Genomic DNA, 20701 nt, shown 5'->3' with positions numbered 1-20701 from the left:
GAGGCACCGTCAGCGCTCCTCGAGGGATTCTCTCTGTGGGGAAAGGCCAAAGTAGGCTCTGGGGTGGGCTCTGGGGTGAGCTCTGGGGCGCTGGGGTGCGATCTGGGGCACAGGGCTGAGATCGGGCTTACAGGGCTGGGATCTGGGGCGCTGGAGTGAGATCTGGGACGCTGGGGTGGGATCTGGGACACTGGGGTGAGCTCTGGGTTACAGGGGTGATATCGGGGTTACAGGGGTGGGATCTGGGGCACAGGGGTGGGATCTGGAGCGCTGGGGCCAGCTGAAGCATGGGAGCAGGGGAAGCCTGCTGCCTTACCTGCCATGACAGCTGGAGAGTGGCAGTTAGGGGAGCCCCTCCCCCCAGGGGGGTTGCGTGACCGTTGGGGTCAGCCCCTTTCCCCCAGGCTTGAGATGGTTGCAGTTTTTGTCGCCACAAAGACCTTAAAGACCCTCAAGTCTAAGCACAACCTAACCATACCAGCCTAACTCTAACGAGCCCCTGCTCAATCATGTCCCCGAGCACCACCTGGTTTTCAACACATTCAGGGATGGTGACTGAACCAGCTCCCTGGGTGGAATAGGGAGCCAGCCCATCAGGTCTCCCCTCAGCCTCCTTTTCCCCACACTAAACAGCCCCAGTTCCTTCAGTCACTCCTCAGAGGGCATATTGGCCAAGGCCTTCCCCAGCCTTGTTGCCCTTCTTTCAACCTGCTTCAGCACCTCAACGGCCCTTCTGTGCTGAGGTGCCCAAAACTGAACACTGGACTCGAGGTGAGGCCTCGCCAGTGCCGAGTCCAGGGGCAGGATGACTTCCCTAGTCCTGCTCACCACACCATTCCTGAGCCAGGAATTGTGGTTATGCCATTGGCCTTCTTGGCCACCTGGGCACACTGCTGGCTCATCTTCAGCCACCTGTCCGTCAGCACACCAAGGTCCCTTTCAGGGATCAGGCAGCTTTCCAGCCACTCCTCCCCAAGGAGGACTGGGGGGACGCCTGGGCTTGTTGTGACCAAAATGCAGGACCCGACACTCGGTCCCATTGAAACTCATCCAGTTAACCTGGCAGAGTGAAGAGAGAACAAAAACCAAGCAGGCAAAGAGCAGAGCTGTCCACAGGGGGCAGGGCTTGGGGCAGGGCCTGTGCCGGAGGGTGGTCCAGCACAGTGGTGGCCTCGGGGCCCAGGCTGGAGGGGGCCTGGCACAGTTGAGGCCTCGTGTGGGCCCAGAAGGAAGGAGGCCCAGGCACAGGTAGAGCCTCGGGACCCAGGATGGAGGAGGACCAGGTGCAGTTGGGGCTGCACTGGGGGGGCCCAGGATGGAGGAGAAGCAGGCTCAGTTGGGGCTGTGTTGGGGCCCAGGATGGAGGAGGACCAGTGCAGTTGGGGCTGCACTGGGGGGGCCCGAGCTGGAGCGGGGCCTAGCACAGTTGAGGCCTCCTCTGGGCCCAGACCAGAGGGAGCCCCGGCACAGCCCAGGCTTTGGGGCCTAGGATGGAGGAGGACCAGGCACAGTTGGGGCTGCTTTGGGGCCCAGGATGGAGGGGGGCCAGGCACAGTTGGGGCTGCTTTGGGGCCCAGGATGGAGGAGGAGCAGGCACAGTTGGGGCTGCTTTTGGGCCTGGGCTGGAGTGGGGCCTGGCACAGATGGGGCAGATTTGGGGCCCGGGCTGGAGCAGGCACAGTTGAGGCCTTGTCTGGGCCCAGACGAAAGGGAGCCCAGGCACAGCCTGTGCCTTGGGGCCTAGGATGGAGGAGGACCTGGCACAGTTGGGGCTGCCTGTGGTCCCAGGATGGAGGAGGACCAGGCACAGTTGGGGCTGCTTTGGGGCCCAGGATGGAGGAGGACCAGGCACAGTTGGGGCTGCTTTGGGGCCCGGGCACGTGGGAGGCTTGGCACAGCCAGAGCCTTGTGGCTGCACTCCCTCTGTACAGTTCAACCTTGATCCATAACCTAAAATGGTAACTGTAGTGAAAGGCAGTAGCTGATCCAGCGGCTTTCTTGTGTTTTAATTTTCCTATGAGTGGGGAAGGACTCAAGCTAGTAAACAAAGAGCCCTTTCTGAAGAACAGGACTCAGAAAGTATGAGCACAGAGCAGATCTCCCAGTAGAGATTCTTCCCCTTAGACAGGCAGCCCTTAAACGAGGGTGGGGAGGGCTGGAGCCAGGCTCCACCCGTTTTTTGCCCAGGTGAAATGCTTGCAGCTGTGCTCCACAGCAGAATGTGTTTTAATGAAGCCTGTGAAAGCCTGTGACATGAAAGAATCCTTTCTTCCTTCCTTTTTTCTCGTTTGTGTTTGTTGCCTGCAGTTCCAAGCAGGTGGCCTCTCAGTGTCTTGCAAGTGACAGCTAGCAGCAGCAGGTCCAGCCAAGAGGCACAGCACCCTGCAACCTCCAGGTGAGTGACAGCAGGCAGGCAGGCCTTTGGGCTCTGCAGGGTCATTGTGTGGAGCATTATGCCCAGGAACAGCTGAGTGTAAAGATGATGTCCGAGCTGCAGAGCTAAGCCTAACGGAGAGGCCCAGCGACTCAGCTCGTTTCCCAGCGTGAGGCAGGAAATTAGAGCCACTAGGGATATGCAGACGCTTTCTGCTTTTGTCTGTTGCCTCCCTCCTTCTGCCCCTGTCAGAGGGGAGGAACGAGCTGCACTTGCACAGAGACATTGCTCTCACGGCCACTCCCCCCTCAGGTTGGAGCATTCCTGGCTGCAGGATGGGCAAACCGAAGTTCTTGCCTGATTGTGTCTGTAAAGCTTAAAAAGGGACACAAACTATGGCCTCTTGGCTCATGAGAGGGGGTGAGAGAGGGGATGCTGTGCTATTGGGCTGCAGCCAAGAGTCTGAGAGAGTCTGTGTTATGTGAGATTTGAGAGACAGTTCTGGGGAGTGTGGGAGCAGTGCAAACGTGCAAGGGTGCTTTTCCTTTCAGGGGCCTTTGTGCACCAGCAGATGTTGATGCCCTAGAAGCACGGTGCGGAGCACATCCTGGGATCAAGGTGCCACGGACTGGAAAATGCTGCTGTGGCGAAGTTCCTGTGTGAAGACAAAACTCCCAGTCCCCCAGAAAAGTGGAGGCAGAAGAGCAGTGACAAGGTATCTACATGTCTATCTGTGTATGTGCACAGCAGGCCCAGCTGCCCCTGCTTCCTCCCTCCACGGGATCTGCTCCTGCTGCTGCTGCTGCTGGAGTCTCCTCTGGCCATGGTGGCGTGGGGCGAGTTCTTGTGTCAAACAGGATCTCCCATTCGTCAACTCATTGTGACCGGGCCTGATCCCCTGGTTGACCTGTAATGAATCGCAACGTTATCCATCCCATAACCTACCCTGGCACCGAGGTTAGACACCGTAGGTCTGTAGCTACCAGGATCATCTTCTGGCCCCTTCTGAGCTTGAGACCTCATGCGGCTGTCTCTAAAGTGTCTTGCCCACCACTTCATCCTGGTTGGGTGGCCTGTAGCACACTCCCACGCTAACGTCAGTCTTACTGGCCTTTGCTTTTATTCTGACCTAGAAGCTCTCAACCCTATCATGGCCATCGTTCATTTCCAGACATTCCCATTCTTTCTTAACGTAGAGGGCTGCACCACTGCCTTTCCTGCCTTGCCTCTCTCTTTTGAAAAGTCGCTAGCCATCCATCACAGCACTCCAGCTGTGTGAGTCATTCCACCACGTTTCTGTGATTTTTCTCCTGTTTTTGGATTCCAAGAAAAGCCAGGTAGGATTATTTTTATTGTTATTCTTTTTTTAATGGCAGGCATTGTGTTCAACTTAAAAAAGGAACGCATGAAGAATAGCTTTGTTTGCATTCTGGTAAGTGCTGAGGCTTTGGCTGATGACAGCTTTCAGCTGCAGCTGAACTAGGCTGGATTTGTCTCCTGCTCTCCATAGGTGAGTGTTTCTCTTCCAGATCTTTGAATCAGCTTTCTACACGGCTTAAGTGATGGAACAGGAAAGACTCCAATATGGTAACAACGTGATTTCTAGTGTTTTGGTACGTATATTCAAGTCAGTATGGGTCCATTTCAGACAGCATCGTCTCACATCTGTTTGTTGTCTCATATCAAAGGCATTTTTACTAATTTGGCTACATACATACTCCACCCATAGTTTGCGTCTTGTCTTCTTAGGGTGAGGTTTGCCTGCTGAACAGCAAGACAAAAGAAGCTTAAATTACAGAAGCAGAGAAGCAGAGACAGTCTAGAGGCTCAATACAGTACGGATCAGTTAGAGTATTACTTTGAAGTTGTTGTGTTCTGGGTCTTAGGTGGGATGAGAGACGGGTGTGAATGTTACAGCCAAGTGTTTTTCCCTTGTTCATTGTTCACCTGCTGCCATGCAAGCCAGCTCTTCTTTTCCCTGCCTCTGCTTTTCTTGTTGCATGCATATGCATCGCAAAATCTCTGAACAGATTTATTTTCACGTTTTAACAGTGTATAGCTAGAAGTGGGGCTTATCTCAGCCTTTTGTCTCATCATCTGATGGCGATTGGTTGTGTATGGGGGGAGTTTGCACGAATTATTAGCATCTCACCAAAAGCAAGGAACAGAAAAAGAAAGAAAAAAACACCAAACCGCCCTAAAAGCTGCATAAATGACTATAGCTGAGCCAGCAGGAAATATTACCTGCAGTTTGCAGAGTCCTCATTTTGCTCAGCACTGACTGGATGGGGTTAACAGTGACCGCTAATGAAGGAGCTCTGCTACCTGTCTGAGCAGTGCTCCAGTCTTTGTTGCTGCGTTAGGAATGCACTGCTTCTCCTGCCACATTTCTTCACGCCCTCGGTTGTTATCTGAGCAGTGTTAGCCCCCACGAGCTATGCAGTCAGTGCCTGCTTGCTCCAGGTGCTCCATAAGCACAGCAGAAGGATGCCAGGGGGCTTGCAGGCAGTGTGTGCATGCTGTTGCTCTCTCAAAGAAGCCCCTGTTTTAGCTAGCTGCAGAAGAAACCATTTTTTCCTTGGTCAGATCCTTGCAAACGCAGTGCAAGTGTACAGAACGGTACAGTGTCTAGCTGTCTTTTGGCAGTATGTGCAATGAGGTTATCTATTTTTCAGGCAGAGGAGTGCCTCCCGACAGTTGAGACTGAGCATTGTTTTCTCTCCTTCTTCATATCTTGCAGGAAAGATTGTTTCACGTGTAATGAAAAGCTAGTGTCCAGATGATCACTGCGGCCAGATGGCAATTTTGATGCCCTCGTCACTAAGACTTGTCCAAGCCCTGATGTATGTGAAGCTCATCAGGAGGGAATGCTCGCAAGAATCAGCTAACACAATAGCAGCAAGCTTTCAGTGACAGCGTTCAGGAAGGGTGACGATTCAGGCTGGGAGCAGGTATGTCATCACCTGACTTGACCACATGTAACTTGATGCTAGAAGTACACCACGTCCTCCCTCCCTGCATGGCAAGAGATTGCTCTCTTCTCCTGCAAAGGCAGCCAAAGTAACTTCTGTGTGCTGACTAGAGAGAGAAAACTTGGTGTCACTCCTCGCAAGTCCTGTGGCAGCCAGATACTGTGTTAGCCACTCACAGGTAGCATGTCTTTGGTATCAGGGTGTAAGAGAATGAACTCTGTAGGAGCGCTGCTGTCATAGGCCACCAAGGGCCCGGGATGCCTGGCTGAAATTTGATGTTGCAGATACCTTGGTGTCACTGGAATCCATGGAGTTGACACAGTCCTCTGATGGCTGGATTTCGGCTTTCTAAGGGTATTCCTTTCTGTTTCTCATCTTTTCGGGTGATATTGCTTTGCTTTCCTTGGCTTTTTAGTAATTCCTATTTTGGTTATTGTTTCTGGAATGGCTTTGCTTTGCTCCTTGGTTTTTCTTTTGTATCTTTGCCTTGCATTGCTTGTGAATTTTCATTTATTCCTTCTCTTCAGTGCAAAGCATTGGTGAGTGCTTTTCTCTTTGTACTGTGTTTGGTTTCTTTGCTTTGACACGATATACACGAGTAAAGCAAATGAATGGAATACAGTATGGTGACCTTGTTTTGTTTGCTTTGTTTTCCTTGCTTGGTTGTTTTTCCCCTATTGCTTTTCAGTAGTGCGCTTTTTGCTTTGCTTTCCATTGTCTTTGTGTCTGTTTTGTTGGCTCTTTGTCTTAGCTGTTCCTTTTCTTTGCATTAGCTTCTTCCTCCCAGAGGAGAGCATTCCTTGCCTTTTCAGAGGATGGTTCTTGGCTTTGCTTGGAGTTTCTCCCTTGCTCTTCATTCTTGGTTGCCTTACCTGGCTTTGCCTTCCTTGTCCCCTTGCCCCGGCCTTGCTCTTCCTTTGCCTTCACTCACCTGATGTGCTCTCTCCCTTGATTGTTCTGTTCTGTCTGTTCCTTTCTGGCTTCTTGAACTGCAGCCTCCTCTCTGGGCTTTCCTGCCGTGCTTGATGCATTTGCAGCTCCTTGGAGTTTCCCAGGTGGGTCCACGCCTCCTGGGCCTCCTTGCCTCTTCCCTTGTGGTGCTCTTGTGGCTTTTTCTCCAGCTGGCTGGATCCATGCGGGCCTATTGCCCCATTTTCTCGGCATTGGTGTATGTAGATTGTTCTGTGTCATCTTCCCAGGCATAGATGCTGAGTTTTTGCCTCTCCCAGACTCTGTTGTCATCTTTGCTTTTCCGTGAGAGTGTATTCTGTTCTGTTAGCGTTGGTTGCTTGTTTTTGAATTTGGTGTTTGTTGTTGTTTCATGTATTGTTATTGGCTTTCTTTGATGTGCGTGGGGTTTTTCTTTGTTCTTTTTTTCAGTTTGGTGCTTTTTTTTTTTTTTTTGCTGTTCACTTCTTTGCACTGTATTTTTTTCCCAGTAGCGTTTCTTTTCCTTTCTCTTGTACTAGAAATTGTAGCTCCTAACACTAATCCAAATGTATAAACGACAAGTCTGAACCACACAGGTGTATGGGAACTGTATAATCACAGCCTGACCCTCTGTTTGACCACCTGAGGCGAGTGCTGAGTCAGCTGCAGGGGCACAGGTGATGGCAGTTTCACCTGAGTGACCGGAAGGGGTGGACCCTGGCTGCAGCCCTGCTAGACCCCATGTAAGGGCTGACTCCCAAGGAGGAAGGCTCTCTCTCTGGAGGTCACCCTTAGTGGAGCTGTTCTGCGCGCCCAGGGTACGGGTAAGCTTTGTATTTCATTCCTCCTTTGGAAAGGCAATTCTCTCTCTGCTCCTTTACCTATTTGCCTTACAATCTGTTTGCCATACACACAGGTAATGTTTAACCCCACTAATGGGTAGCCCTTAAGCCTTTTCTGTAAATGCAACAGGGATAGGGTTAGCCCTCATCAAGTAAGGGCCACCCTCAGTCCTAAAACCAAAGGGTAGCCCTTAACCATAACCGAAGTGCGAATCCTTCGCTCTAATCCAATGTGGTAACCGTTGACCTGTCACTGAAGGGAAGCCCTTCATCCTAACCTACTATGGTAACTCTTCATCCTAAACGCTAGCCTCTAACAGCAACCTTTAAGCCAATCCCTAGGGGTTTTCCTTAAGCCTTTGCCCTGACTGAACTTGGTAGCATTTCCACGTTGTCCTGTAGCCCACATCCACCCAAAATCCCTCAAATACACTATTCTTACAGCCAAACCAGACCATTTTCTGTTCAATTGCAGTGCACTTACGGACCGTATTTCTAGTCTTGTTCCTGCTGAGGTAGTGGTAAAGAAACCCCAGGCTGCCTGACAGCAATACATTGCTCAGAGTAAAGCTGCTGGAGCACACAAAATGCTGTCAGGCGTCCGAGCTGAGCAACAGACTTCATTCCTGAATTGCACAGCTACCAGTAGAAGTGACCTCCACGCTGTTTGGCCTGTCCAAGGAGTTCACGCAGCTCTGAGTACCCCCATTTCTACACAGAGTGGTATCCCCCGTCGGCTATCAGCTGCTACTGTAAGCCTTTCTGCTGCTTGAAGCCAGAGGGGCCAGACCCAGCTGGCCCTTAGGGACCTCCTTTGACCCAGGCCTCCGACGGAAGTGTACCACTGGTTAACCCAGAATGGCAACTGTAGACCAAGGCTATCACAGGCACAGTTTTCCCTTACCCAGGGAGCGGAAGGGACTCAGTCCAGTAAATGAAGATGGAACTGCTTACCCCTTTGTGAGGAGGAGGGCTCACACCCTACTCAACAAGAGCAGAATTTGAAGCAGTGATCCTTCCCTTGGGGCAGCCAGCCCTGAAATGAGGTGAGGGAGGGGTGGAACCAGGCTGCACCCCTTTGTCATCCAGGTGAATTGCTTCCCTCTTTTTGCTCCTGAGCAGAACAAGATTTGAGGAGGCGGAAAGCCTGTGAAGTCCAAAAAGACTGCTTTCCTACTTCCTTCCCGTTTGTGTTAGCTGGCTGTCACGGAGTGATCTAGATCAGTGTATGCCTGTGGCGGGGCAGTGGGCCTGTTTTCCTGTGTTTGGCTTCCTTGCTTTGCCATGATGCTGTCTTGAGTTCATGTGCTGGACTCTTGTATTTCGTGTCTTTGTTTTGCTTTGCTCTGTTTTCCTTGTTGTTTGCCGTTCTTTTGTCAGTCTTGCTTTATTGCTGCTCCTGTGTTGCAATACCTTGGTTTTGTTCCGATGTGGTGATTGATACTTTTCCCTTTCCCATTCTTGGAACTCTTTTCTCCCTCCTTCAGGGTGTTCCTCTTTGTTTCTCGGCTTTTCAGGTGATTTTGCTTTGCCTTCCTTGGCTTTTTGGAACTTGGGAAAAGGTACCGAGGTGCATGGATATGGAGAAGAAAAGCTCTCCTGCTGTGGCTGAGAGGTGATGCAAAGGAGGCCTCCCGAGCAAGCACCACAAAGGCAGCTTGCTTCTCCAGAGGCTGCAGCATAAGCTCGTGTTCCTTGCGGAGGACTCCGTTGTGCATCTGCAGGAGCTGCTTTGGCGTGGAGGATTTTGTGGAGTTGCTGCCAGTCGTTGCTCGGATGAAGTGAGGCTTTTGTCCTTGTATCTGTGCAGGAAAGCAGTGCGGAGGGAACGTGTGTGGTGAGATGCTGAGGAGAGATTGCCTTCCTTGCCCCAGCAGGCTGCTTGTGTCCTGGTGATGCACGGTGACGAGAAGGCTGCTGTTCTGTGAGTAAGCCTGCCACGTGGGAGTAATGGTTGTGGCCTTCTGGGCAAGTCTCTGAGGAGAGGTCTTTGGGCAGGCTGGTTGTTTTGCTGGGCAAGTGCCATTTCAGTTGTTTGTTGCCGTGCTTGGTTGGTGCTTGTTTGAGAAATAGTCGTTCTCTAGGCGAGCAGTGCTCTGGCAGCAGGGGAGTGAGAAATGTCATGTCCACCCAGTCTTCTCCACGAGCCTTACGCTGCCTTTCCCCAGTGTGTGTAAATGGCTGTAGAAATGGCAGGGGGAGAAATGGGGAAGAGGGGAGGTGCGGTTTCTGTGCATGCTGTGTCCACGGAGCAGGTGTGAGCTACTAAGAGCTGGGAGCCCTGCAGAGCGTCCTGGGTTTGTTTTGCTTCCTTGTTGGGGCTGTTGGGATGCTTTTGTGGGTGCTTTGTGCGTTTGAAGTCCCTGTGCACTCTGCTGAGACCAGTGGTGTCCTAGGGAGAGCCCCGCTGCCCCCTTTTTGTTCGGGCTGTTTTCTTCCCTCTGGAGGTTAAAAGGGCCTTCAGAAACCCATCAGTACAACTTGGTGCTGCTCCAGCCTGTCAAGTGGAGATGATGAAGTGTGACCGCCACTGGGGCAGGGAGGAGAGCAGCTAAGAAATGGTGTTGCCGTAGACTGTGTGGAGCTTGTTCTTGTGAAACGGTCCCTTGTGCTGCCAGAATCTCTCTGACTTTCAGTCATGGCCTCTTCCTCCTGGCTTTCAAGATGTTCAGAGGCATTGCTAAGAAAGAAAGAGCAGAGCTCTTCCTAGGCCATGGCAGAGTTCACCTTTCCAGGTGTATGCCAGAGCATGAAGCATGGTCAACAAGGACGGGGTAGCAGCAGCTGGAAACAGGGGAAGCTTCCACAGAGCCCCCCGCTGGAGTCCCAGGGTGATGAGCTGAAGCTGATCTTGGCAGCATGAAAGGTGGTTTTCCGGGCTGTGTGCCATATAGGGCTCAGGGCTGTCACTGGGGTTGCTTTCACAGGACACCCCCCAGCCCAGCTCAGGACCCACGGTGAGTCTGTGGGTGACAAATGTGTCACTGAGAGACAGCATCAGGGTGGGAATGCGTGGACCACAGCGCCCAGGGCAGAGTCAAGCAATGCTGGGGGTGGGGGGGGTCAGCCCCAAGGAGAAAGTCTCCGCCACGGGAGAAATGGATTGCTTAGCTCCCCACTTAAGCTCCCATTGCCTCCCAGTATTGTCTAGAGTCTTCTTGTGCAAACTCAGTGCCCCCCAGTGCCCTGCAGTGGGCTTCCCAGTGCCTCCAGTACTGCCCAGTGCCCCCAGCTCAACACACCCACTGCTCACTGCGTGACCATCTCCTTCCCCAGGAACAGCACAAGGCAACAGAGGCGTTGACAGCAGCGATGGAGATGGAGATGTTCAGAGTGGAGGAGCTGTTGGCTCGCTGCAGCCACCCCAGCATCCCCGGAGGTGGGCACGGGGGGGGGCTTTGGTGCTGCACAAACGACTGCAGGCAGAGGTGTAGGAAAGCGAACGCCATACGTTTAATAATTTAACGTACAAAACAGCAAATAAATGATTATATTCCCAACCATTTCCCACCCTAACAATTGTTTCTGATCCCACCCCCTAAAATTCCCACCCTCTAATCAATTTCCCACCCCCCAGCTCCCACCCCGCAATCAATTGCTCACCACCCACCCTCCTCCCCGCTTCCCCCCCGCTCCCTCCCACCAATAGTTCCCTCCCTCTGCAGAAAACCTCCCAGCCCCCCAAATTCCCACCCCAACAGTTCCTTCCTCCAAATTCCAACAACTTGGGAGTGTAACGTGATCAGAGTACAATTTCTCCCCCAGAATTGCCACCCCACAGAATTCCCTCCCCCTCCCCCCATCTTCAGTGCCAGCAGTTACGGTGTCCAATAATTTTTGATGCCAACCATCTCCCACGGCAGCCATTTCTCACCCCAGCAGTTTCCCAACCCCCAAATTCCCACCCCAACAATATCACAGTACAGCCATTTCATTTCTAACCTCAGAAAGATCCCAGTGCCTTAAGAATTCCAACACCAAATTCCCACCCCCCACCCCGGATTCCCACCCCAACAATATCTCAGTACAGCCATTTCCAACCTCAGGAAGATCCCAACACCCCATGAATTCCCACCCCAAGAGTTCCCACCCCAAATTCCCTCCCCCCACCCCGGATTCCCACCCCAACAATATCACAGTACAGCCATTTCATTTCCAACCCCAAAAAGATCCCAGCACCCCAAGAATTCCCACCCCAAGTTCTCACCCAAAGAGTTCCCACCCCAAATTCCCACCCCCCACCCATTCCCCACCCCGCAACCATCCCCTCCCCACCCCAAATTCCCACCCCCCAGCCTTCTTTTCCCAGCCCAAAGCTTTGACAGTCCAAGCCTTTGGCGGTCCATCAGCTTCAGAGTCCCGCATTGCCCCAGCCCAAGATGCCGTTTGTGGACAGCCCAGTTTTGGAGGAGTAGGGCTGGGGCCGGTGCTGGTGCCCCCAGAACACTGCCGCTGCTCTCTGGGCATGGTGGGGGCCAGCGAGGAGCCCAGGGCTCCAGGGAGCCGTCTTGGTCGGCTATGGCCACGTCTCCTGCTCCAGCAAGTGGGCCGGTTTCTTGGTGCGCTCCCGCTCGAGCCGCTGTTGGGCTGTGATGGGCACCCCATCAGGGCACAGTCCTCCTGCTGCCCGCCCACCGTGCTGACACAGCCAGCTTGGCCTAGCGCCGGTGTTTGTGGCCTGGGCCATCGTGGCAGCGCGGCAGCTTCCTCTTTGTGGCTGGGCCGCTGCCAGTGTGCTGCTCGTGCCCGGTGCTCTTGCTGTTAGTGGTGGTGCAGGCGGGCGCTGGGCACTTGGCTGGCTCGGTGCTGTCCTCGTGGTGCATGTCTGCCAGCCGGCAGGAGATGCATCCGGGTGGCAGTGCCAGGCGGGTGAGAACCACCCGGGGCTGCCTCCGCCGCGCCTCTTCCATCAGACGTGCAGTGTGGGGCAGCAGAGGTGCGGGGGCAGCCAGGGGGGTCGGCAGTGCCAGGCGGGTGAGAACCACCCGGGGCTGCCTCCGCTGCACCTCTTGGATCAGACGTGCAGTGCGGGGCAGCAGAGGTGCGGGGGCAGCCAGGGGGGTCGGCAGTGCCAGGCGGGTGAGAACCACCCGGGGCTGCCTCCGCCGCGCCTCTTCCATCAGATGTGCAGTGCGGGGCGACGGAGGCGCAGGGGCAGCCAGGGGCGTCGGCACGGGCAGCTCAGGGGATGCTGGCTGCCAGCAGAGCGAGTTGCTGAGGAGCCCTGATTCAGGATGTGTCTCGTTGCTCAGCTCCCTGCTGGCCCCGGAGGAGTCCGAGTGCTCTGTGCCGGAAGAAGAGGAGTCGAGGCTGCTGGAGACATCAGGGCTCAGTGGCTCCGTGGCAGTGATGCGCTGCATCAGCTCTTGCGTTTGGCAGCTGTTTGCAGTGGCTTTGGTCCCCTCTCTTGTGACACCGGGCAGGTCCTGCTTGTGCTGGGGGACCTCCAGAGCCGCTTCTGAAAAAGCAAGAACATCCCCCCGAAGGATGATGGCAGCCTTCCCACAGCCACTCGGTGCAGGCAGCCACCTCTGGGGGTCACCTCTGCGGAGCACAGTCTCACCGTCAATCCAGGTGAGCAAACGGTCCATTTCCACATCATCGTTGTCAAGTCTGTGGGTGCTGGGTGTCTCTTCTGGAAAAGGCAGAAAATGCCCAGCGGGGCAATGGCAATGCCGGCTTTCCCACGCCCACTCCGTGCAGACACCCCCCCAGCAGCTCTGCTGCCCCTCCGAGAGAGACTCACCGTTGTTGATCCACGTGAGCAGGTCATCGATGTCTGCGTCGTCGTACAGGATGCCTGTCTTGGATGTCACTTCTGGAAAAGGCAGAAAATGCCCAGTGGGGCAATGCCAGCTTTCTTTCCCACACCCAGTGTGGGTGGGTGGGTGGGTGCCAGCAACCCCCCGCCAGCTCTGCTGCCCCCAAACTCACCGTCGTTGAGCCATGCCAGGAGATGCTGGATGTCCGCCACGTCCTCCGGGATGTCTGCGCTCGCTGTGGCTGCTGGAAAAGCAAGGACATCCCCAGTGGGGCAATGCCAGCTTTCCCACAGCCACCCGGTGCGGACAGCCTGCCGCACGCCCCGCAGCCCCCAAACTCACCCCCTGAGTCCAGCGCTGCGGTGCTGCAGCCGAGCGGAGCCGTGGCGGGATGGGGGCACCCGTCGGTGGGCGCTGGGTGCCCCTGGTCCTCCGTGAGCACCACGGCGTCCTGAAAGGGCTCCATCGGCGACTCCCAGGTGGCGGGCAGGGTGCAGGGCACGGGGAGCACCTGCTCCTGCAGTGGTGGTACCTGCAAAAGAACTGGCGGGGGGCCGGGGCGGCCGGGGGCCTGCGGCAGGCAGGTGCCTGCGGGCTGCGGGGGCTCCCCGTGGAACACGGCCCCAGGCCACAGCCCCATCGGCTGCTGGGGCGGCAGCGTCCCTGCCAGCAGGGGATGTCCCCAGCAGTGAGCGGGGGCAGTGGGGGGAGCCATAGCTGGGTGCAGCCCCCCAGGTAGCAGCTGCAGCACCGGTAAGTGCAGCCCCCCAGTTGGGGGCAGGCCCCCAGGTGGCAGTGGAGCCCCAGTTGGGGGCAGCCCCCCAGGGGGGAGCCGCGCTGCCTGTCCCCAGACACCTGGTACCCCAGGCCAGACAGAGGCCTGAGGCGCCAGGTAGGTGGCAGTGGGGACAGGGAGGGCTTGGGGTGGTACCGGCATCGGTCCGCGGATGGTGGGCTGCATCCAGGCGGGGTCCGGTGGCGGCACAGTCGCTTCAGAGAAAATGGCGTCGGGCGTCAGAGGCACCGTCAGCGCTCCTCGAGGGATTCTCTCTGTGGGGAAAGGCCAAAGTAGGCTCTGGGGTGGGCTCTGGGGTGAGCTCTGGGGCGCTGGGGTGCGATCTGGGGCACAGGGCTGAGATCGGGCTTACAGGGCTGGGATCTGGGGCGCTGGAGTGAGATCTGGGACGCTGGGGTGGGATCTGGGACACTGGGGTGAGCTCTGGGTTACAGGGGTGATATCGGGGTTACAGGGGTGGGATCTGGGGCACAGGGGTGGGATCTGGAGCGCTGGGGCCAGCTGAAGCATGGGAGCAGGGGAAGCCTGCTGCCTTACCTGCCATGACAGCTGGAGAGTGGCAGTTAGGGGAGCCCCTCCCCCCAGGGGGGTTGCGTGACCGTTGGGGTCAGCCCCTTTCCCCCAGGCTTGAGATGGTTGCAGTTTTTGTCGCCACAAAGACCTTAAAGACCCTCAAGTCTAAGCACAACCTAACCATACCAGCCTAACTCTAACGAGCCCCTGCTCAATCATGTCCCCGAGCACCACCTGGTTTTCAACACATTCAGGGATGGTGACTGAACCAGCTCCCTGGGTGGAATAGGGAGCCAGCCCATCAGGTCTCCCCTCAGCCTCCTTTTCCCCACACTAAACAGCCCCAGTTCCTTCAGTCACTCCTCAGAGGGCATATTGGCCAAGGCCTTCCCCAGCCTTGTTGCCCTTCTTTCAACCTGCTTCAGCACCTCAACGGCCCTTCTGTGCTGAGGTGCCCAAAACTGAACACTGGACTCGAGGTGAGGCCTCGCCAGTGCCGAGTCCAGGGGCAGGATGACTTCCCTAGTCCTGCTCACCACACCATTCCTGAGCCAGGAATTGTGGTTATGCCATTGGCCTTCTTGGCCACCTGGGCACACTGCTGGCTCATCTTCAGCCACCTGTCCGTCAGCACACCAAGGTCCCTTTCAGGGATCAGGCAGCTTTCCAGCCACTCCTCCCCAAGGAGGACTGGGGGGACGCCTGGGCTTGTTGTGACCAAAATGCAGGACCCGACACTCGGTCCCATTGAAACTCATCCAGTTAACCTGGCAGAGTGAAGAGAGAACAAAAACCAAGCAGGCAAAGAGCAGAGCTGTCCACAGGGGGCAGGGCTTGGGGCAGGGCCTGTGCCGGAGGGTGGTCCAGCACAGTGGTGGCCTCGGGGCCCAGGCTGGAGGGGGCCTGGCACAGTTGAGGCCTCGTGTGGGCCCAGAAGGAAGGAGGCCCAGGCACAGGTAGAGCCTCGGGACCCAGGATGGAGGAGGACCAGGTGCAGTTGGGGCTGCACTGGGGGGGCCCAGGATGGAGGAGAAGCAGGCTCAGTTGGGGCTGTGTTGGGGCCCAGGATGGAGGAGGACCAGTGCAGTTGGGGCTGCACTGGGGGGGCCCGAGCTGGAGCGGGGCCTAGCACAGTTGAGGCCTCCTCTGGGCCCAGACCAGAGGGAGCCCCGGCACAGCCCAGGCTTTGGGGCCTAGGATGGAGGAGGACCAGGCACAGTTGGGGCTGCTTTGGGGCCCAGGATGGAGGGGGGCCAGGCACAGTTGGGGCTGCTTTGGGGCCCAGGATGGAGGAGGAGCAGGCACAGTTGGGGCTGCTTTTGGGCCTGGGCTGGAGTGGGGCCTGGCACAGATGGGGCAGATTTGGGGCCCGGGCTGGAGCAGGCACAGTTGAGGCCTTGTCTGGGCCCAGACGAAAGGGAGCCCAGGCACAGCCTGTGCCTTGGGGCCTAGGATGGAGGAGGACCTGGCACAGTTGGGGCTGCCTGTGGTCCCAGGATGGAGGAGGACCAGGCACAGTTGGGGCTGCTTTGGGGCCCAGGATGGAGGAGGACCAGGCACAGTTGGGGCTGCTTTGGGGCCCGGGCATGTGGGAGGCTTAGCACAGCCAGAGCCTTGTGGCTGCACTCCCTCTGTACAGTTCAACCTTGATCCATAATCTGAAATGGTAACTGTAGTGAAAGGCAGTAGCTGATCCAGCGGCTTTCTTGTGTTTTAATTTTCCTATGAGTGGGGAAGGACTCAAGCTAGTAAACAAAGAGCCCTTTCTGAAGAACAGGACTCAGAAAGTATGAGCACAGAGCAGATCTCCCAGTAGAGATTCTTCCCCTTAGACAGGCAGCCCTTAAACGAGGGTGGGGAGGGCTGGAGCCAGGCTCCACCCGTTTTTTGCCCAGGTGAAATGCTTGCAGCTGTGCTCCACAGCAGAATGTGTTTTAATGAAGCCTGTGAAAGCCTGTGACATGAAAGAATCCTTTCTTCCTTCCTTTTTTCTCGTTTGTGTTTGTTGCCTGCAGTTCCAAGCAGGTGGCCTCTCAGTGTCTTGCAAGTGACAGCTAGCAGCAGCAGGTCCAGCCAAGAGGCACAGCACCCTGCAACCTCCAGGTGAGTGACAGCAGGCAGGCAGGCCTTTGGGCTCTGCAGGGTCATTGTGTGGAGCATTATGCCCAGGAACAGCTGAGTGTAAAGATGATGTCCGAGCTGCAGAGCTAAGCCTAACGGAGAGGCCCAGCGACTCAGCTCGTTTCCCAGCGTGAGGCAGGAAATTAGAGCCACTAGGGATATGCAGACGCTTTCTGCTTTTGTCTGTTGCCTCCCTCCTTCTGCCCCTGTCAGAGGGGAGGAACGAGCTGCACTTGCACAGAGACATTGCTCTCACGGCCACTCCCCCCTCAGGTTGGAGCATTCCTGGCTGCAGGATGGGCAAACCGAAGTTCTTGCCTGATTGTGTCTGTAAAGCTTAAAAAGGGACACAAACTATGGCCTCTTGGCTCATGAGAGGGGGTGAGAGAGGGGATGCTGTGCTATTGGGCTGCAGCCAAGAGTCTGAGAGAGTCTGTGTTATGTGAGATTTGAGAGACAGTTCTGGGGAGTGTGGGAGCAGTGCAAACGTGCAAGGGTGCTTTTCCTTTCAGGGGCCTTTGTGCACCAGCAGATGTTGATGCCCTAGAAGCACGGTGCGGAGCACATCCTGGGATCAAGGTGCCACGGACTGGAAAATGCTGCTGTGGCGAAGTTCCTGTGTGAAGACAAAACTCCCAGTCCCCCAGAAAAGTGGAGGCAGAAGAGCAGTGACAAGGTATCTACATGTCTATCTGTGTATGTGCACAGCAGGCCCAGCTGCCCCTGCTTCCTCCCTCCACGGGATCTGCTCCTGCTGCTGCTGCTGCTGGAGTCTCCTCTGGCCATGGTGGCGTGGGGCGAGTTCTTGTGTCAAACAGGATCTCCCATTCGTCAACTCATTGTGACCGGGCCTGATCCCCTGGTTGACCTGTAATGAATCGCAACGTTATCCATCCCATAACCTACCCTGGCACCGAGGTTAGACACCGTAGGTCTGTAGCTACCAGGATCATCTTCTGGCCCCTTCTGAGCTTGAGACCTCATGCGGCTGTCTCTAAAGTGTCTTGCCCACCACTTCATCCTGGTTGGGTGGCCTGTAGCACACTCCCACGCTAACGTCAGTCTTACTGGCCTTTGCTTTTATTCTGACCTAGAAGCTCTCAACCCTATCATGGCCATCGTTCATTTCCAGACATTCCCATTCTTTCTTAACGTAGAGGGCTGCACCACTGCCTTTCCTGCCTTGCCTCTCTCTTTTGAAAAGTCGCTAGCCATCCATCACAGCACTCCAGCTGTGTGAGTCATTCCACCACGTTTCTGTGATTTTTCTCCTGTTTTTGGATTCCAAGAAAAGCCAGGTAGGATTATTTTTATTGTTATTCTTTTTTTAATGGCAGGCATTGTGTTCAACTTAAAAAAGGAACGCATGAAGAATAGCTTTGTTTGCATTCTGGTAAGTGCTGAGGCTTTGGCTGATGACAGCTTTCAGCTGCAGCTGAACTAGGCTGGATTTGTCTCCTGCTCTCCATAGGTGAGTGTTTCTCTTCCAGATCTTTGAATCAGCTTTCTACACGGCTTAAGTGATGGAACAGGAAAGACTCCAATATGGTAACAACGTGATTTCTAGTGTTTTGGTACGTATATTCAAGTCAGTATGGGTCCATTTCAGACAGCATCGTCTCACATCTGTTTGTTGTCTCATATCAAAGGCATTTTTACTAATTTGGCTACATACATACTCCACCCATAGTTTGCGTCTTGTCTTCTTAGGGTGAGGTTTGCCTGCTGAACAGCAAGACAAAAGAAGCTTAAATTACAGAAGCAGAGAAGCAGAGACAGTCTAGAGGCTCAATACAGTACGGATCAGTTAGAGTATTACTTTGAAGTTGTTGTGTTCTGGGTCTTAGGTGGGATGAGAGACGGGTGTGAATGTTACAGCCAAGTGTTTTTCCCTTGTTCATTGTTCACCTGCTGCCATGCAAGCCAGCTCTTCTTTTCCCTGCCTCTGCTTTTCTTGTTGCATGCATATGCATCGCAAAATCTCTGAACAGATTTATTTTCACGTTTTAACAGTGTATAGCTAGAAGTGGGGCTTATCTCAGCCTTTTGTCTCATCATCTGATGGCGATTGGTTGTGTATGGGGGGAGTTTGCACGAATTATTAGCATCTCACCAAAAGCAAGGAACAGAAAAAGAAAGAAAAAAACACCAAACCGCCCTAAAAGCTGCATAAATGACTATAGCTGAGCCAGCAGGAAATATTACCTGCAGTTTGCAGAGTCCTCATTTTGCTCAGCACTGACTGGATGGGGTTAACAGTGACCGCTAATGAAGGAGCTCTGCTACCTGTCTGAGCAGTGCTCCAGTCTTTGTTGCTGCGTTAGGAATGCACTGCTTCTCCTGCCACATTTCTTCACGCCCTCGGTTGTTATCTGAGCAGTGTTAGCCCCCACGAGCTATGCAGTCAGTGCCTGCTTGCTCCAGGTGCTCCATAAGCACAGCAGAAGGATGCCAGGGGGCTTGCAGGCAGTGTGTGCATGCTGTTGCTCTCTCAAAGAAGCCCCTGTTTTAGCTAGCTGCAGAAGAAACCATTTTTTCCTTGGTCAGATCCTTGCAAACGCAGTGCAAGTGTACAGAACGGTACAGTGTCTAGCTGTCTTTTGGCAGTATGTGCAATGAGGTTATCTATTTTTCAGGCAGAGGAGTGCCTCCCGACAGTTGAGACTGAGCATTGTTTTCTCTCCTTCTTCATATCTTGCAGGAAAGATTGTTTCACGTGTAATGAAAAGCTAGTGTCCAGATGATCACTGCGGCCAGATGGCAATTTTGATGCCCTCGTCACTAAGACTTGTCCAAGCCCTGATGTATGTGAAGCTCATCAGGAGGGAATGCTCGCAAGAATCAGCTAACACAATAGCAGCAAGCTTTCAGTGACAGCGTTCAGGAAGGGTGACGATTCAGGCTGGGAGCAGGTATGTCATCACCTGACTTGACCACATGTAACTTGATGCTAGAAGTACACCACGTCCTCCCTCCCTGCATGGCAAGAGATTGCTCTCTTCTCCTGCAAAGGCAGCCAAAGTAACTTCTGTGTGCTGACTAGAGAGAGAAAACTTGGTGTCACTCCTCGCAAGTCCTGTGGCAGCCAGATACTGTGTTAGCCACTCACAGGTAGCATGTCTTTGGTATCAGGGTGTAAGAGAATGAACTCTGTAGGAGCGCTGCTGTCATAGGCCACCAAGGGCCCGGGATGCCTGGCTGAAATTTGATGTTGCAGATACCTTGGTGTCACTGGAATCCATGGAGTTGACACAGTCCTCTGATGGCTGGATTTCGGCTTTCTAAGGGTATTCCTTTCTGTTTCTCATCTTTTCGGGTGATATTGCTTTGCTTTCCTTGGCTTTTTAGTAATTCCTATTTTGGTTATTGTTTCTGGAATGGCTTTGCTTTGCTCCTTGGTTTTTCTTTTGTATCTTTGCCTTGCATTGCTTGTGAATTTTCATTTATTCCTTCTCTTCAGTGCAAAGCATTGGTGAGTGCTTTTCTCTTTGTACTGTGTTTGGTTTCTTTGCTTTGACACGATATACACGAGTAAAGCAAATGAATGGAATACAGTATGGTGACCTTGTTTTGTTTGCTTTGTTTTCCTTGCTTGGTTGTTTTTCCCCTATTGCTTTTCAGTAGTGCGCTTTTTGCTTTGCTTTCCATTGTCTTTGTGTCTGTTTTGTTGGCTCTTTGTCTTAGCTGTTCCTTTTCTTTGCATTAGCTTCTTCCTCCCAGAGGAGAGCATTCCTTGCCTTTTCAGAGGATGGTTCTTGGCTTTGCTTGGAGTTTCTCCCTTGCTCTTCATTCTTGGTTGCCTTACCTGGCTTTGCCTTCCTTGTCCCCTTGCCCCGGCCTTGCTCTTCCTTTGCCTTCACTTACCTGATGTGCTCTCTCCCTTGATTGTTCTGTTCTGTCTGTTCCTTTCTGGCTTCTTGAACTGCAGCCTCCTCTCTGGGCTTTCCTGCCGTGCTTGATGCATTTGCAGCTCCTTGGAGTTTCCCAGGTGGGTCCACGCCTCCTGGGCCTCCTTGCCTCTTCCCTTGTGGTGCTCTTGTGGCTTTTTCTCCAGCTGGCTGGATCCATGCGGGCCTATTGCCCCATTTTCTCGGCATTGGTGTATGTAGATTGTTCTGTGTCATCTTCCCAGGCATAGATGCTGAGTTTTTGCCTCTCCCAGACTCTGTTGTCATCTTTGCTTTTCCGTGAGAGTGTATTCTGTTTCTGTTAGCGTTGGTTGCTTGTTTTGAATTTGGTGTTTGTTGTTGTTTCATGTATTGTTATTGGCTTTCTTTGATGTGCGTGGGGTTTTTCTTTGTTCTTTTTTTCAGTTTGGTGCTTTTTTTTTTTTTTTTTTGCTGTTCACTTCTTTGCACTGTATTTTTTTCCCAGTAGCGTTTCTTTTCCTT

General features: G+C 54.0%; 2 long non-coding RNA genes across 6 annotated transcripts; both read left to right on the top strand.

The window, feature by feature from the left end:
- The first annotated feature begins 3506 nt into the window (after window positions 1–3506).
- Window positions 3507–5794, top strand: LOC121107152. 3 transcript variants are annotated; one of them, XR_006931725.1, is made up of 4 exons: window positions 3507–3806; window positions 3885–3987; window positions 4124–4209; window positions 5115–5794. It is a non-coding gene; the product is annotated as an uncharacterized LOC121107152 (long non-coding RNA). The 3 variants fall into 3 exon arrangements; XR_005840766.2 differs by lacking the exon at window positions 4124–4209; XR_005840767.2 differs by having other exon boundaries at window positions 3507–3987.
- Window positions 5795–17403: 11609 nt separating this feature from the next.
- On the top strand, window positions 17404–19691 carry LOC121107151. Of its 3 annotated transcripts, XR_006931724.1 has the most exons (4): window positions 17404–17703; window positions 17782–17884; window positions 18021–18106; window positions 19012–19691. It is a non-coding gene; the product is annotated as an uncharacterized LOC121107151 (long non-coding RNA). The 3 variants fall into 3 exon arrangements; XR_005840764.2 differs by lacking the exon at window positions 18021–18106; XR_005840765.2 differs by having other exon boundaries at window positions 17404–17884.
- Window positions 19692–20701: the final 1010 nt, after the last annotated feature.

This window comes from Gallus gallus, chromosome 18 (genome assembly GCF_016699485.2).
Source record: "Gallus gallus isolate bGalGal1 chromosome 18, bGalGal1.mat.broiler.GRCg7b, whole genome shotgun sequence".
Classification (NCBI taxonomy): Eukaryota; Metazoa; Chordata; class Aves; order Galliformes; family Phasianidae; genus Gallus; species Gallus gallus.
The sequence above is the reverse complement of the archived record's forward strand: the minus strand, read 5'-3'. Positions and strand labels throughout refer to the sequence as shown.